General features: G+C 44.6%; 1 long non-coding RNA gene across 2 annotated transcripts; it reads right to left on the bottom strand.

Moving 5' to 3' along the window:
• Positions 1–10,028: 10,028 nt before the first annotated feature.
• Positions 10,029–11,912, bottom strand: LOC134450971 (uncharacterized). 2 transcript variants are annotated; one of them, XR_010035178.1, is made up of 4 exons: positions 11,738–11,912; positions 11,271–11,415; positions 10,760–10,783; positions 10,029–10,271 (listed from the first exon to the last, which is right to left on the bottom strand). It is a non-coding gene; the product is annotated as an uncharacterized LOC134450971 (long non-coding RNA). The 2 variants fall into 2 exon arrangements; XR_010035177.1 differs by lacking the exon at positions 11,738–11,912 and having other exon boundaries at positions 11,271–11,575.
• Between the last annotated feature and the right edge of the window lie 3,720 nt (positions 11,913–15,632).

The raw sequence follows: 15,632 nt of genomic DNA, 5'->3' as shown, positions 1-15,632 counted from the left end.
AAAAGTTTCCACCGATTCCCCGTATCCCATCACACCCGTTGGGCATGGATAGCCAAAATCAAAAGAGACATTGGACCTCATTTCCAGGTAAGTTGTTCACGTTAATGTCAACGGCTACTTAGTTGCTAGCTACATCCCAGTTGTCAAACTAGCAAGTTGTTGCAACAGTGTAACTTAACAGTAAGTTTCAGTGGCCTACTGGGTAGGGTGTTGGTCTGTCAGAGGGTTGCAGGTTCGAATCCCACCCTTACCTCTCCCTACCCACCCATTGCTGAAAGGCACCTGAAGCATCTCCACACACACACACACACACACACACACACACACACACACACACACACACACACACACACACACACACACACACACACACACACACACACACACCTCTTTCCCTCGTGTTTCTGTGTGTGTATACAACAGCTCTGTGTGTGTGTGTGCATAAGCCGCAAGCATACTAATAGCATTGTCTCTCCGGAAATGCAGTCTTATTCTTCTTCTTCTTATTATTATTATTATTATTGATTTATTTTCTTCCAGATATAACAGTTTTTGTAATTTTATGTGTGAATAAAATATGGCTTGATTGAAAAATGTTACTCTTGATCCTAAATTCATAAACTCAAAGTTGCAAGTTGGGTCCTAAATATCATATAGGCTTTATGCAGCGATATTTGCGTATAGGTATCCTAAGTATCTTTGTGCTTCAGGGATATTCTGAACAAATCAAGTTGAATGATATTTACAATAACTTTATTTACAATAACTTGTAACAATTGTAACAATAAATGATGTTTCATTGCAAGGAGGGCATTTCCACCCTTTATCTTAAAAAAACCCCTGAATTTCGCTGTCCATGGGCTAAAAGTGTGTTTATTACATAGTGTGTCTTTAATCTGGTAACCAAATACTTAGCTCACCAGCTCCTCCTCTTAATGCTGAATCCATGCATACCTCATATGTTAAATTTGGTTAAACTAATAAAATGTTATAGCAGTTTATATATTTTAGAGCGCCCCCCGCAGGCCATTTTGTTATCTGTGCGTTTGACACTCGAACCCAAATTGTTCTATAGACCCTAAACTTCGACTTGGAAGTGAAAACCAAACTTTAACACCAATTTGAAATGACTGAGAAAATTTGCACATGCCTACGACCCCACTAGACAGAGCAGTCGCTCCTGTCACTGGGAGGTGAGTGGCAGATGGCAGCTGACCTCAGCCGCCAACTGAAATTCCCCTCAGAAATAACAGCAACATCCTTGCGCCCAGACATTGTGCTCTGGTCAGCACCCGCCAAATCCGTCATCATGGTAGAGCTGACAGTCCCATGGGAGGAGCACATGGAGTCCGTGTACGAATGGAAGAAGGACAAGTACGCGGAGCTGGCAGCAACATGCGCACAAGCTGGGTGGAGACCATTCACCTTCCCAGTGGAGGTTGGATGCAGGGGTTTTACCGGGACATCCACACAGAGGCTACTAAGAACTCTGGGTGTCACAGGCACTAACAGGAAGCGAGCTCTTCGTGACCTTGCAGAGGAGGCAGAGGAAGGGAGCTTCTGGCTATGGCTCAGAAGGAAGGATGGCACATGGGGGAAAGAAGGCTCTTGAGGGAGACGTTGGTATGCGGTCAGGCCTGTGCCTGACTCAGGGAGATGAACATCCCTGCCATGCACAGTCCCCTGCGACTTGTTTCACACACAACGACAATAACACTGGGGTCAGAGAGTGGGGCGAACACAGATCCTTCAGCAGGCTGCAGGGGGCGGCAGGTAGACATCCCTGTCGTTGCTCCACCTCCCTGAGATGTTCTGGGGGATAATGGAGCGAAACATCAGATGATGGGTGGCCCCCCAGCTGACGACCCTGCAGCCTGCACAATGGCACCGTCGGAGGTCCGTCAGGCAGAAATGCCAAGCAGGTGCGACCACCTGTGCTTACATCTAACATTTAACATTCAACATTTAACATTGAACATGTAAACAGAAGATAAGATAAATATAGAATGTAGACAGTACAATAATAGAGATAATAACAGTGACAGTAGCAATAGTAACAGTATAATAACTAGCCTAGTTATATAAGTAGTAGATGGGGTAGCAGCATTGTAAGCAGTATGTTATATTGCCTTATGTTCCAGGACTGAGGTACTGCAGGTAAGGTGCAGTCCTTGGTGCAGTGTGTGTGTCTGTGTCTGTGTGTGTGTGTGTGGGGGGGGGGAGTTGGAGGTGCAACTATGCTGCTATAGACCCATTAAACTAATAACAAGGACATTACACACATCATTACACATATATTACCCATATATCCAGGCGCGGAGTGGCCATCGGGAGATCGGGGACTTGTCCCGGTGGGCCGCGGCCGCGAAATATATTTCAGCGGCCGCATTATGTTCTCAGCCGGCCCCACAGTGCTTGACCACATTAGCCTTGGTCTCATTGCAGGGCCAGCCCCGGGCTGGCCCGGACAAAAGGGGGCTGACGGTGATCTCATCAAAAGGGGGCTAGGTGCTAAAGATGGCCGCCGGGCCAGGTTGTGGGGCTAAGGGCCGATTTCCCTGGCCCGTCGAATTCGATGGGCCAGCAAGCACCGCCGAGGCTCGGAGGCGGGGTCAACCTCTGTGTAAAAATGTGGCTGCATGGGGGACTTATCGCTAAATTCTGGGCAAATTATGGTTAAGCATTAGTTTGGGGTGTTTGGCTTTCTTATGGCATAATTTCATAGGATGCAACCTTGGCACTTCTGTTTGTGTTTTTAAAGTTATTTAGTCAACATAACTTTTTTGTTGTTATCGGATCATGGGCACCACTACACTACACTTAAATGTCATAGCTAAGTCATGTCGGCTTTTTTCTGCTTTTAGCCGCCAACTCTTGTGCCATTACCGTGATTTGGCATGCTTTCCACTGGACACCAATAAAAAGTGACTCACAAATACTCACACATGACATTTATGTCGGCTTATTTAGCTTTTGCGCTATTATCGCCGAAGGTCTGGTAGGCTATATCGCACGTTTCAGACTGATCGCCAAACACAGTTTGAAATTTACACAAGGGCTTTAATGTCAAATGGATGGAAATAACATGAGTGAATAGACAGATGGCACGCCGCAACGAGGGGGTGTGTCGCTATGTCCGGGGCTATGATATAATTTTCTATAGCAACTGATGAAGGTGCTATGTCTCAGGGATTTGGTCTCCTTTCACATGGTAACTTATTCAATTACCTGCACATTCATGTCTCGCTATGTCCGGGGCTCGTGCTTCTGTGCGCGATTGGGGGGATTAACTGGGCATGTTCGCACGTCTCCTTCTGTTCACTCTCAGTTGTCGAGCTGCTCGTATTTTCATGCGTCTTTGTCTTCTTAACATGCGCTGCGTCCCATACAGCTTCTGAATCGACAACTTTGCCATGTAATAAAACTGTTCTTGAAAGGCAAGCCATTTTCTTTGCAGTTCTTGTCGTCTTTGTCCGTAGGCTACGAGCCAAACGGCGACCTGCTCCAGCAGAGTTTGCTCCATTTTATTCTCCTCCTTTGTCGTTCTGTTGTTGTCCTTCTGTGATTTGGGGCGAAAGTGGGCTGTGCCCGACTGACGTTTCACAAACAAGGCGTGTACCTGAATGTGCCTGGGGTCGGCTATGAGTCCGATCAGGCAAAAAATGGCCCGGGCCGGCAGCTCCGAGCCGGCCACTCTCCTGAGCCCCGGGCGGCCCCGGGCCGCTGAAGCGCGGCTAATGAGACAAAGACTAATTATGTTCTCAGCCGGCCCCGAAGTGTTAGTGCGGTATTGCAAAGATTAACTAACTCCAATTCACTACTTACCTTTAAGACATTGACTCACCACGATATATACCGTCTACCCCACCGCAATACCTCAGTGACGGTGTCAAACAGTAATTTGGCCACACCCCTTCTCTACTGATAATGTTCATACACCGTAGATCGCGGATGTTTACTAGATCTTAGTAACATAGTTTCGTTTTCAGTATTTCAAGAACCTGTGATATTTATATTGGTTACCAAGGAATGGAAATATTAGTAAGTTGTTATTTATTTTCCGATTTCCACATGACTGTTACAGTTTACAGTCTGCCACTCCAGATTCACTTGTTCTGTGGTTATTGACTTGGGTTACGAACAGACTCCACCAAGTGGTAAGGAGGTGAACTGCAGCTAAGCAGGAAAACACGTTGTACATGTTTTGATGGCATTGGTTTGTTAGAACTAGCGGTAGGCCTATATCTCCTTACAGTATAATGTATATCATACATATATTTATATGTGGCACATTTAGGATGTAGCCTATGTAATGTCTGAAGAAATGGAACAAAATAATTACCACAAATTCTGATGTGAGCAGTGCTGGGTGTGTAGCCTAAACTGTGGATTAAAATGTAATTGCAAGAAGCAAAGACATTTGCTGCGATGAAGAAAGCGTTTTAAGGTAGGCCTACACCGTTTGGTTATACATTTTGTTGACTTATGGTTGTGCTTTGAAGTAGCTAGGTTTGGCTTATTTGCTGCATGGTGGGTTTATTGCACAATGTAGACAGACTTTTTGTAAGCTATAGGCTACTATATGTTTTGTAAGCCTACTCTTCTAAAAATCCCCACACTCAAAACTTTGTGCCCATGCTAATCCTGTCTTCCTTAAACGATATTTCAATTTCAAACTGTCAAAATGACAGTGGAGTGCACATTTCCATGGAACAGTAGCGTGATGTAGCCTAACCTAGTAGGCCTATGAATGCTTTGGACTGTGATGATGGCTCCAGTGGTGTAGTCTACTTTTTGAAGTGGGTATACTGTATATTTGAGCATTTTTTGATGTGTACTATGTATATATTTGTGCTATTGTAAATAATGGATCAAACAATTTTAAGTGGGTATACTGTAATCCCTGAAATTTTGAAATGGGTGTGTATAATACTTCGTTTTACGACTACACCACTGGCTGTGCATTTCATCAAGGTGTAGGCTAAATTCTCCAATTCAGGTTGATATTTTGACAACACTAATGTTCACATGTAGTACGACTGCAGATTTCGTGGCTTTTGTCTTTTTGGTTAGGAAACCATGTTGTTCGCTTTGTTTTTGTTTTTTTTTAAAAAGCGGGCCGCCAAGGGGAAAATTCTCCCGGTGGGAAAAGGTGGGCCACTCCGCCCCTGCATATATCTCTTGCAGCCTTCAAGAAACAACTAAAGACATTCCTCTTTCGAGAGAATCTACTAGACTAATGCTTGAACTGGCCTTGCCCCAGGGCAGACTCCTGACATGTCTAGTTTAGTTTAGTTTGTGAGTGTGTGTGCTCGTTATTTACTCTTTATTAAAAAAAAATAAAAAAAAACTAACCCCTCTTTGCAACTGCACTTGTTGTTCTATATATCTCCTGTGCACTTTGTATTTGCTTGTGATGTTGGCTTGATTATGTCCTCTTTTGAAAGTCGCTTTGGTTATAAAGCGTCTGCCAAATGCAATGTAATGTAATAATGTAATGTAATATATAGCCTAGGTCACTCTTACATAGGTTACATTCAGCCAAAGGCAGTTCTCACTCTCTTACACACACACACACACACACACACACACACACACACACACACACACACACACACACACACACACACACACACACACACACACACACACACACACACACACACACACACACACACACACACACACACACACACACACAGTTGCGGTTGGCGATGAGAAGGATAACATTGATTCATCACATGTGCCCTAGCTAAGTGGCACAGAGCAGCAAAAGGTTTCCAAACTAGTGTCTAGGAGTGTCAGACGTCACTGTGCATAGTCCAGAAAAAAAAGCTAGAGTCAAGTATCCATTGAAAAAAAAAAGTTGGGGGATCACAGTTGCACATGTGTGGCCTTGCTCCACCACTACATTAGTCCATGAGCCAGACCACCGATCGCAATCGAAAGGGTGGGCAAAGTCTTGTTGGTATTTTATTATTGCTATATATGTCCAGTTTATGAATTGGTATGATAACCTTTGCAGAACAGTAGCTTTATCATATTTATCATGCATTTCTTATTTGAACCATTTTACACTAAAAACGCCTAGGCTAATTAACTTTATACAATAGTTAGATCCAGTCAATTTATTTTGCGATATCTGATTGGATGAGACGCGTTCTACTGGCATTCTACGCGTGCCTATGGCCGAACCACACCAGGGAGGATGTCAGTGCACATCATCCCTCCCACTCGAGTCATATTGCTTAAATATCTTGATAAATTGAACATAAAAATGACTTTGAGATAAATAAATTTATAGGAAAAGATGTTGTACAAAATTCTTGGATAGTTCAAAGGGCACGTTACACAGATTTCCCACTTAATTTAGTTCAGGCCCCCATTTTCACTGACTTTTCATTTAAAAATGAGGGTTTATTTCTCAAGAGTGAAAATACTGGTAGATTGGGTAAAAAAAATAAATCTTCTATGCCTCACCACACAATTTTCCCAGTACATTACAATGCAGGTGGGTTTTGGATTACAAGTTTCCTTAATAGTTGTTTCATTATCCAAACAAAGTGTAATGTACTTAAATGTAAACTAATTTACAGACACACTCGAATTAGATATGTAGACAAAGACCTATTTGATGAAGCAGAGACTACACTTTTTACATCGACTAAGGGTGTTTGGAGAGGATAAAGTCACTTTTTGTACCATGCTGTTGTTGAGAGTGTACTACACTATACAATCCAGTGGCATGCACAGACATTTTTGGGGGCAGGTGCTCAAGGTTTGGAGCAGGGGGCGTGTGGAACGTCCAGTTGCCTTGCTAGGTTAGAGCAGGAGTGGGGAGTCGTTTTCATTCGAGGGCCAAAAGGCTGCACTTTGAACACATATCAGGATTTGCCCCTGCAGTTTAGGCCTATATTGAAGGTGGGCACCTTCACAACAGACCCCACCTCCACTAGGTCCCCTGAAAACAACTTAAGTGTATTGCAAATTAAATTTCTAAGAGTTCTTTACAAAGCATGTCAAAACCCATTTTAAACTGCATAAGATTAAAATTACATCAGGGGCCGTAAACGGCCCTTGAGACATAAGTTAGATTCCCCACCCTTGTATTATAAACTATCAGGGGGAATTGTCACATGCTTTTGATCTCAATAATTTCTACCGTAGATGATCATGCCAATATGGAACACATTGTGACAAAATAAAAAGGGAACTTTCAAAAAGGGCCTTTTTTTGTCCAATACTGCGAAGGGGCAGGTACTTTAGCACCACCAAGTCCGTTCCTATATCTGTGCATGCCTATGATACAATCACTTGGGTTTGGAAATCTAACCATAAAAGTAAAGTCCCAAATCAACAGACTGACCCGCTCTGCACTGAAAGTAGTGGGGGTGAGGGATCACCCCACCTTCAAAGCAACATACTGTATGAAGAGTCCAGAGAGCAGGCCAGTAACAGGGAATAACAGATTACATGTTTCACCATTATTAACAATCAAAAAATTGAAGAGTTGCATTCTCGTACAGTTACTGCTTCAGTGTCTGGTAATGAAAGTACATTTACTATGTGAAAATAAGTGGTGGTTTCTAGATTCATATGTTATGCTATTCTCAAATTTTGATCATTCCACACATAACCCAGAGAAAACACATAATGTGCATGGGTGTTGGTGTGGCAGTGGCTGTGTGTCTGTGCCTGACAGATGGAGTTGACTCTATGAGCTTTATCTGCTTGCATTTCTCTCCTTCTGCTCAAATATCTACCTTCATCTGGCTGTCCCTGCTGGTAACTCTTATAATATCGTCTTCGGCTGAGTTTCCCAAAAACACGTAGCCTCTTACTGCAGCTGGGGTCGCCGGCGACCCTATTGACTTCCTGAAAATGCTTAACTACATCATAACAACATTGCTATGACATTACAGAGAGCCATAGTGCTGCTCTAAGGGGTTAAGTAGTAATAAGTAGTACTTAAGTATGAGGCACCCTTTAGAAAATATCAGGGATAGACATCAATTCAAGTTTATACAATACCTTTTCTTATGCATGCTTAAACATAACACATGTGTGAGGAAAAGGCCTATACACTTTTAGTGGTGATGAGTATATTCCTGATATACTGACAAGGGGCCACCTCATACTTGTGTACTTTACCTGTACCTCATACATGTGTAATTTGTAGTTTCCAAAGTAGTTATTAAAATGGGTGATTTTATTTTTACTCAAATTACAATTTGTAAGTAAAGTATTTTACTTACATCTACCTTGAGTACTGAGGAAGGCAAAATTGAAATAAAGGGTAAAATCTGTCAGACATGAAGGGAAATTGTGTGTTATTACCATTTACCATAAATTATCTATTTTGGACTAATCTATTGGATTACTATTTAGGGCCCGCCGGCCCCATACCATTAGTTCGACAGCCCACAGACGGTACACAATGGAGTTGCAAGCGACTGGCTGAGAATAGTAGAGCACACACTAGGGCCTAGATCGGAGGGAGTAGCAACGCAGCCTAAAAACAGTTTTTTTTTTTTGAAGATATACAAGACTTATTATTTATTAATAAAACTTATTCATGAATGTAATCTCACAACAGGGAATTAAATGAGATCCACCAGACTATTTCCTTTGGTAGGCTTCCCAGCCTTTGAAATTGAAGGTCCCTGACCCAAACACAAATCCAGACCCCTAAATTCAGAGTAATGGGCTATTGTATCAATGAGCTGACCCTAGGCCTGCAACTTTGCCACACCAGGACACACAGAATTTTGTTGTCACGATCGACAGGTTATTGGAAGATGACTTGTGTAGAGATAGACAGAGGTCACGAAGGGTGCTATTTAAGGAAAGCAATAGAAAGACTAGTAACTAAGTAACTAACTTTTACTCAAATTACATTTTTGCATTTTTTTTTTTTAAAGTTTTACACACGTAGATTTTTAAAGAGGTAATTTTACTTCTACTTTGAGTAGAATTTGAATCAAGTAATGGTATTTTACTATTTTTACTTAATTACATTTTTTAGTATTCTTTCCACCTCTGATAGCCTCCTACTGCAAATGGCCCTGTCGACCCTGAAAACGCTCAACTACATTATAACAACATTGCTAACAATGCATGAAGTCTTATGTAACCGATTAAGACACCACATGCACCCCATGACAACCGGGGTACACTACATGACAGTTTTCTTGAACTACTTTGTACCCAGTGCGAGTACTACCGAGCCACCAGGTTATTTGATAGGGAATATCTTAACATTAAATACAAATTTTCTAATGTAAGGGGGAAGAGGCTAGGGCTACAATAGAAAAATAATGTAAAGTAAATACAAAAAATAATCATAAAAACACAAAAGGACAGTGCAGGCCGTGGAAAGCTCAGAGCCTTAAAGCTCTCGATGAGATCAGAGCTCTTTCAAGCAGTTTTTCATAAGCTGGGGCAGGACTTGGAGCTGTCCATGGATGTATTCATGAAGCATTTAGGTGCCAACTCAACATAACATCAACAAATACGTAGAACATAAATACAACCCGCTACCAGCTTTTCTGCACTCAGCATGGAGAGTGTGAATCAAGCCAACTTCCACCATGTCAGGACTGCCTCCTCATGCATGCTATGTTTGCCAACTATCAGGCTGGCATCTTGAGAGCAAGTTTTCAGCAGCATCCACAAATTCCAAGCCCACTTGACCATGGCTGGGCCAACTATGAAAATAACCAGCTCACTATGGATGCGGCAATCTCCAGCCCCTGAGGCAGTGCTACAACTGATGTCTTGCAAGTGCAGCCATCAATGTAAACTGCCAAATTGCCAATGTCTGAGAAGTAGCTCAAAATGCACAACCCTCTAAAAACTTCAGACATGCGTATATCAGCATGAAGAGGATAATCATGGTGACATATTTCCAGATGCTTACTGTACTGAGTCAGATCTTGAGGACTGAAATAATGCTCTTAAGTTTATTTTAATATGGTTAATGTGTATTTGTTCATGTTATTCTACCATGAAGACTCGAGAGGCAAACGAACGTTATTAACATTTATTGAACATTAGACATGATACAGGAATGCATAAAAGTTTGGCGAACAATAACACTTGATAAAATGCATGAATCAGTTTGGCGAAGGTTCCCGTCTTCGCGTTGAACTCCGGGATAGGACAGCATATCCTCCAGCGGAGATGGAGGCGGGCGTAGCCTGCCCCCTAACAGACGGGAACCTCTGGTGACGGTGGACGGAGGGGTGGTGGTGGCTTCAAAATCGGCTTAACTGAAAAGCAGAGAACAGAATGAGTGACAGCTATTTAAACAAACGTGAATGTGATCCATTGGCTGAGAGGTAACGATGCATGAGTGACGCGTAACGGGGGAACCCCCAATCTCGCGTTGTGATTGGTTGGCGATCCTGGGCAATGATGACGCATGTATGATCTGTCAAAAGGAAGATTTGTTGGTTGGCCTAGTAGGCTAAGTTTGACAGCCGAGAAATTCGAGTCTCCCTGGTAGAATTTACGCAAGCTCCCATTTCTACCATGAAGACTCGAGAGGCAAACGAACGTTATTAACATTTATTGAACATTAGACATGATACAGGAATGCATAAAAGTTTGGCGAACAATAACACTTGATAAAATGCATGAATCAGTTTGGCGAAGGTTCCCGTCTTCGCGTTGAACTCCGGGATAGGACAGCATATCCTCCAGCGGAGATGGAGGCGGGCGTAGCCTGCCCCAAAATAGAGATTAGAAGTGAACTCACCTACCGCTTACAAGGAGACACCATCTGAAAGACATGAAAAGTTAGTTAGATGATTGATTGATGATAGACGGAAGATGAAGGATGATAGGTGATGATGATGAGATGATGATGATAATGATAATGATGATAATGATGACAATGACAATGATGACAATGGCAATGATGACGATGATGACGATAATGATGATAATGATGACAATGATGAAGATGATAATGATAATGATAATGATGACAATGACGATAATGATGACAATGATGATAATGATGACGATGATAACAATGATGATGATGATAAAGATGATAATGATAACGATGACAATGACGACAATGATTACAATGATAATAATAATAATGATGATGATGAGTGATAAGTGATAGGTGTTGGAAGACAAATGATGATAGATTAAATGAGATTATAAATGATAGGGATGTTCTAAGGCTTAAGCTTATGGGCGGTGGTCTAGCGGAGGCATGAAGCCTGTGATGATGATGGTGATGATAATGTCGGTACCTTAGGCTATGCGAGAAGACATGGCGCGGATGCGCTGAGAGCAGAGACACAGCAGAGCGTTATGATTTGATTGATAGATGCACCTTGGTCAGGAGAGCGCTGAAAACTTAGATTATGACAGTAGGTAGAGAGCCGGAATCGTGACCTAGGAGAGAGAGTAGAACATGGTGATGAATGAGTAAATGAATGGATGGATGAATGAATGAATGTAGGCTATAATATGTGGTATGATAGTTGACATCATAGATAAACAACCATGGCAACTAGGCTGGTTCAATGTTACAAAATATAGAGATAACAGGCTTACGGACGACTATAAAATCGATCTGATAGATGAGAGAAGGATAGAATACAGACATGACCGGGTGACCGGAGCGATAGCCCCCCAAGAGATGGAGTGAATGCCGCCGGTGCAGCAAAATACCACCGTCACCAGAAATGAGAATAGAAAACATAAAGTTACAGACCAGATATAGCATGCTTCAACGACGTGATGAGGAGTGAGGCAAATGCAGGAAGCGTATGCGCCAGACGACCAACGGCCCAGCGCCTTGATCGCAGTAGGGGACAGACCCCGCTTAGCGGCCGTGGTGGCCACGCCGATTCTGAACGAGCGTGCTGTATACCTCTTGGGCGAGGAACGAGAAGAGTTAACAGAACAGAAACAGTACACTGAGCCAGATGACAAAGCGAGGAATGAGCCGAATGCAAGATGCACTGCGTCGGACCAGCGGCTGAAAGCCTGCACTATGCGGGCGTCTGCCCAGAGTGGTGAGAGAGACAGCTTTAGACAAAGCATGAGTGGCTAACATTAAAAGACGAGCACCTCGGCCAGGATAGCAGAAAGGTCAGGTTAAAACAGAGGAGAATCGGCAGACAACTGGTAATCATGACCTAAGAGAGGGAGAGAGCAGAGCTTGTAGCTGAAACGAACAATGAATGAAACACCAAGAAAACATCTCGACCAAGAATAATAACACCATGTCAGTTATGATAAACACCTACGCGGTGTGGCACGGTGAATGCTTGTGCAAAGCAGGCATGGACACAGGCAGTGGGGCGGATGCCCTGGTTGGTTGAGAGAAACAACTTGCGGTAACTGCATGATTAGACTAGCAATAAAAAAGGGTGGCACCTTAGTCAGGAGAATGCAGAAAGTGCGAGCTTACGACAGAGGAGAGTTGGAGAGCCGGTTATCGAGACCTGAGAGGGACAGAGCAGAAAGCTGAAACATCACTGAATAACGGCACCAGAACAAAAACGGCATATCAAAATAGACATAAACTCCTACTCGCTACCAGTGGGTAGCTGCGATAAGTTTGTCATGCAGGATGGATGAGGATACCGATACAACCAGGTGACTGGCGTTAAAGTTGGGGCGACAGCCCAGTGCGATGCTGAGGCGATGGCCCATTGTGATGCCGAGTTGTGATGTTGAGCCGTGGTGTTGAGGTGCGACAGCCCAGGGCAATGCTGAGGTGAGCCGTTGATGCACGAGCCCTGAGGCGCCGGCCCAGGGTGATGTTGAGTCGCCGGCCCAGGGTGATGTTGAGTCGCCGGCCCAGGGTGATGTAGAGTCGCCGGCCCAGGGTGATGTAGAGTCGCCGGCCCAGGATGATGTAGAGTCGCCGGCCCAGGATGATGTAGAGTCGCCGGCCCAGGATGATGTAGAGTCGCCGGCCCAGGATGATGTAGAGTCGCCGGCCCAGGATGATGTAGAGTCGCCGGCCCAGGATGATGTAGAGTCGCCGGCCCAGGATGACGTTGGGGCCGATGCCCAGTCCAGTGTCGGGGCCGATGCCCAGTCCGTCGTCGGGGCCAGAGCCCAGTCCGTCGTCGGGGCCAGAGCCCAGTCCGTCGTCGGGGCCAGAGCCCAGTCCGTCGTCGGGGCCAGAGCCCAGTCCGTCGTTGGGGCCAGAGCCCAGTCCATCGTTGGGGCCAGAGCCCAGTCCATCGTTGGGGCCAGAGCCCAGTCCATCGTTGGGGCCAGAGCCCAGTCCGACGTTGGGGCCGATGCCCAGTCCGACGTTGGGGCCGATGCCCAGTCCGACGTTGGGGCCGATGCCCAGTGCATGACGTAGCGTATGCCCTACGTGGAGCGGCAGGCGCACGTGTATGTGAAAGTGTACGGGAAAGCAGCAGAGACCACCATCACCAGATATGAGAAAACAAACACAATACGACACATCACAGTCCGAGCGCCCTGACGATTCCAATGAAGCCTAAGGGCACGAGTGGTGTACAGAGTGAGAGGGTTAGCCCATAGATGGCTACCAATGGGATCAGAACCCTGACAGGACTCCATGGGCAAAGTTTCATGTATAATTTAAGTATGATTATTAACTGTCATCATCGATGTACTTCCCACGGATATCACTCATTTATTTACTTAAATTTGGACGGTGTATATGTAGCCCATTGTGATCAGAATAACTCGAAATAGACAAGGCATTGCAACCGGCTACAATGTCCCTCGATGCGACCGGGCGCAGGCCGAAAGCCCCGCGTGATCTTTAAAGGTACACTGTGCAGGAAATGGTCAAAAAAAGAAATGCAACTATGCTGCTCGTTGAAACTGAGCTGCCTATTGCCAAATTTGGTCTTTACATGAACATTTACCATGTAATAAACAATATTTTCTAGTATGGTCCAAGTAAAGTTATTGTTTGGTGCTAAAAATTGCTATTTGGTAAATTCAAAATGGTGGACCATGGAGAAGATCCCCCCTTACATGTAAGAAAAGTGCAATTTTTCAGTCATGAGGAATACTTGGAATTTGATGGTGGGGTAAGTATTCATGAAAAAAGGTAATTAGTGAACTGGCAGCATGAAGTCTGGAAATAAACAACTAAAAATCTCACAGTGTCCCTTTAACTTAATCCAGCCCTGAATGACTTGAAGCGGGAGTGAGGAAGCAAGGTACACTTATCAATACAAACTGCAGGCAGTGCGATGACATGAGGTGATGATTGGCACGCGCGCATAAGCTTAATGTGCGATCCAGAAGTCTAGGCCTACGAACCGAAGTCATAACTCTTAAAAGTCAACGAGACCGCCACATGGGCCAGTCCGTGCAAACGAAAACGTAAAATAGGCTCGTGTTGTGGGCATAGGCTACTGAACGGAACATTGAAAATAGGCAGGTGCAAACTGATGAACGCACGACCGGAATCCACGTGAATGAAAAACTGAAGGCGGTGCTACGGCCCGTAGGCTGAGGTCCTTGCAACATCGCTCCGGAACATAGGAAGTACGTTTGTAATCAGGACAATTAAGAACGAGTGCAAGGCTCTGCAATGTCCTCCGTCCGGTGTCGTGACAGGCAGTAGCACGAAACAACACAGAAGGTAATGTGGGTTATGCATGCGGGCGAGGCGCTTCGATATACAAGTAGCCCATTTAGATCTGTATCCCCAGCAAACGTTCCAAAAAAAGCCACACCGACCGGTTCATAAATGCTCTATAATATTGGCAAGCGAATCACCAGTCCATCCGCAGCAGATGAGGCCGACGAGGACCAAGTAAATTGTGACTCGCAGTACCCATCACGCCTCCGAAAAAACAAATGTGCTGAGCAGATAAGCTGGCTAAGTGCGCGAGGCGCAACGAGAGAGCACCGCGGGCCCAGTTACTTCGAGTCCGCCCTTCCCCAGCAAATGTTCCAAAAGTCACTCCAACCAGTTCATGGAATTCTCCCAAATGACCGCAAACGAAACGTAGGCCATCAGTCAACCAGCGGCAGACGATACTGATATCCGAGACAGTGCAACAAGCCGAGTATGAGGCATAAGAGGCGACTTGCCTGGACAACAATTCCCCCGCAAAAATAGTCATTCGCTGAGATAAACGTTCCCTGGGTCCGCAGGGCAAGTGAAGGGAAAGCCGCCAGGTTACTCACGAAATACACCAGTTCGGGGAAATCCATCCACAGGCAGGCTAGTTCAAAAGCAAATCCACAGAAATCAGGGAGCGGCGTGCCAAACAAATTGATTGAAGCCTTGCGAGAAAATGATTAGGCTGTTAAAAAGCACCGATTGCGTGCCACGCGTTTGAGCGGTTGGAAATCCCATCCCAGCAACGGCAAGGTGAGGAGTTATCAAGTAACCAGGTAGAAAATAAACAGAATGTTTGATAACGAAAACGCCGGACAGCCACTTCAAAATCGGCTTAACTGAAAAGCAGAGAACAGAATGAGTGACAGCTATTTAAACAAACGTGAATGTGATCCATTGGCTGAGAGGTAACGATGCATGAGTGACGCGTAACGGGGGAACCCCCAATCTCGCGTTGTGATTGGTTGGCGATCCTGGGCAATGATGACGCATGTATGATCTGTCAAAAGGAAGATTTGTTGGTTGGCCT

This window comes from Engraulis encrasicolus, chromosome 6 (assembly GCF_034702125.1).
Source record: "Engraulis encrasicolus isolate BLACKSEA-1 chromosome 6, IST_EnEncr_1.0, whole genome shotgun sequence".
Lineage (NCBI taxonomy): Eukaryota > Metazoa > Chordata > Actinopteri > Clupeiformes > Engraulidae > Engraulis > Engraulis encrasicolus.
This window is presented reverse-complemented; position numbering and strand designations above follow the sequence as displayed.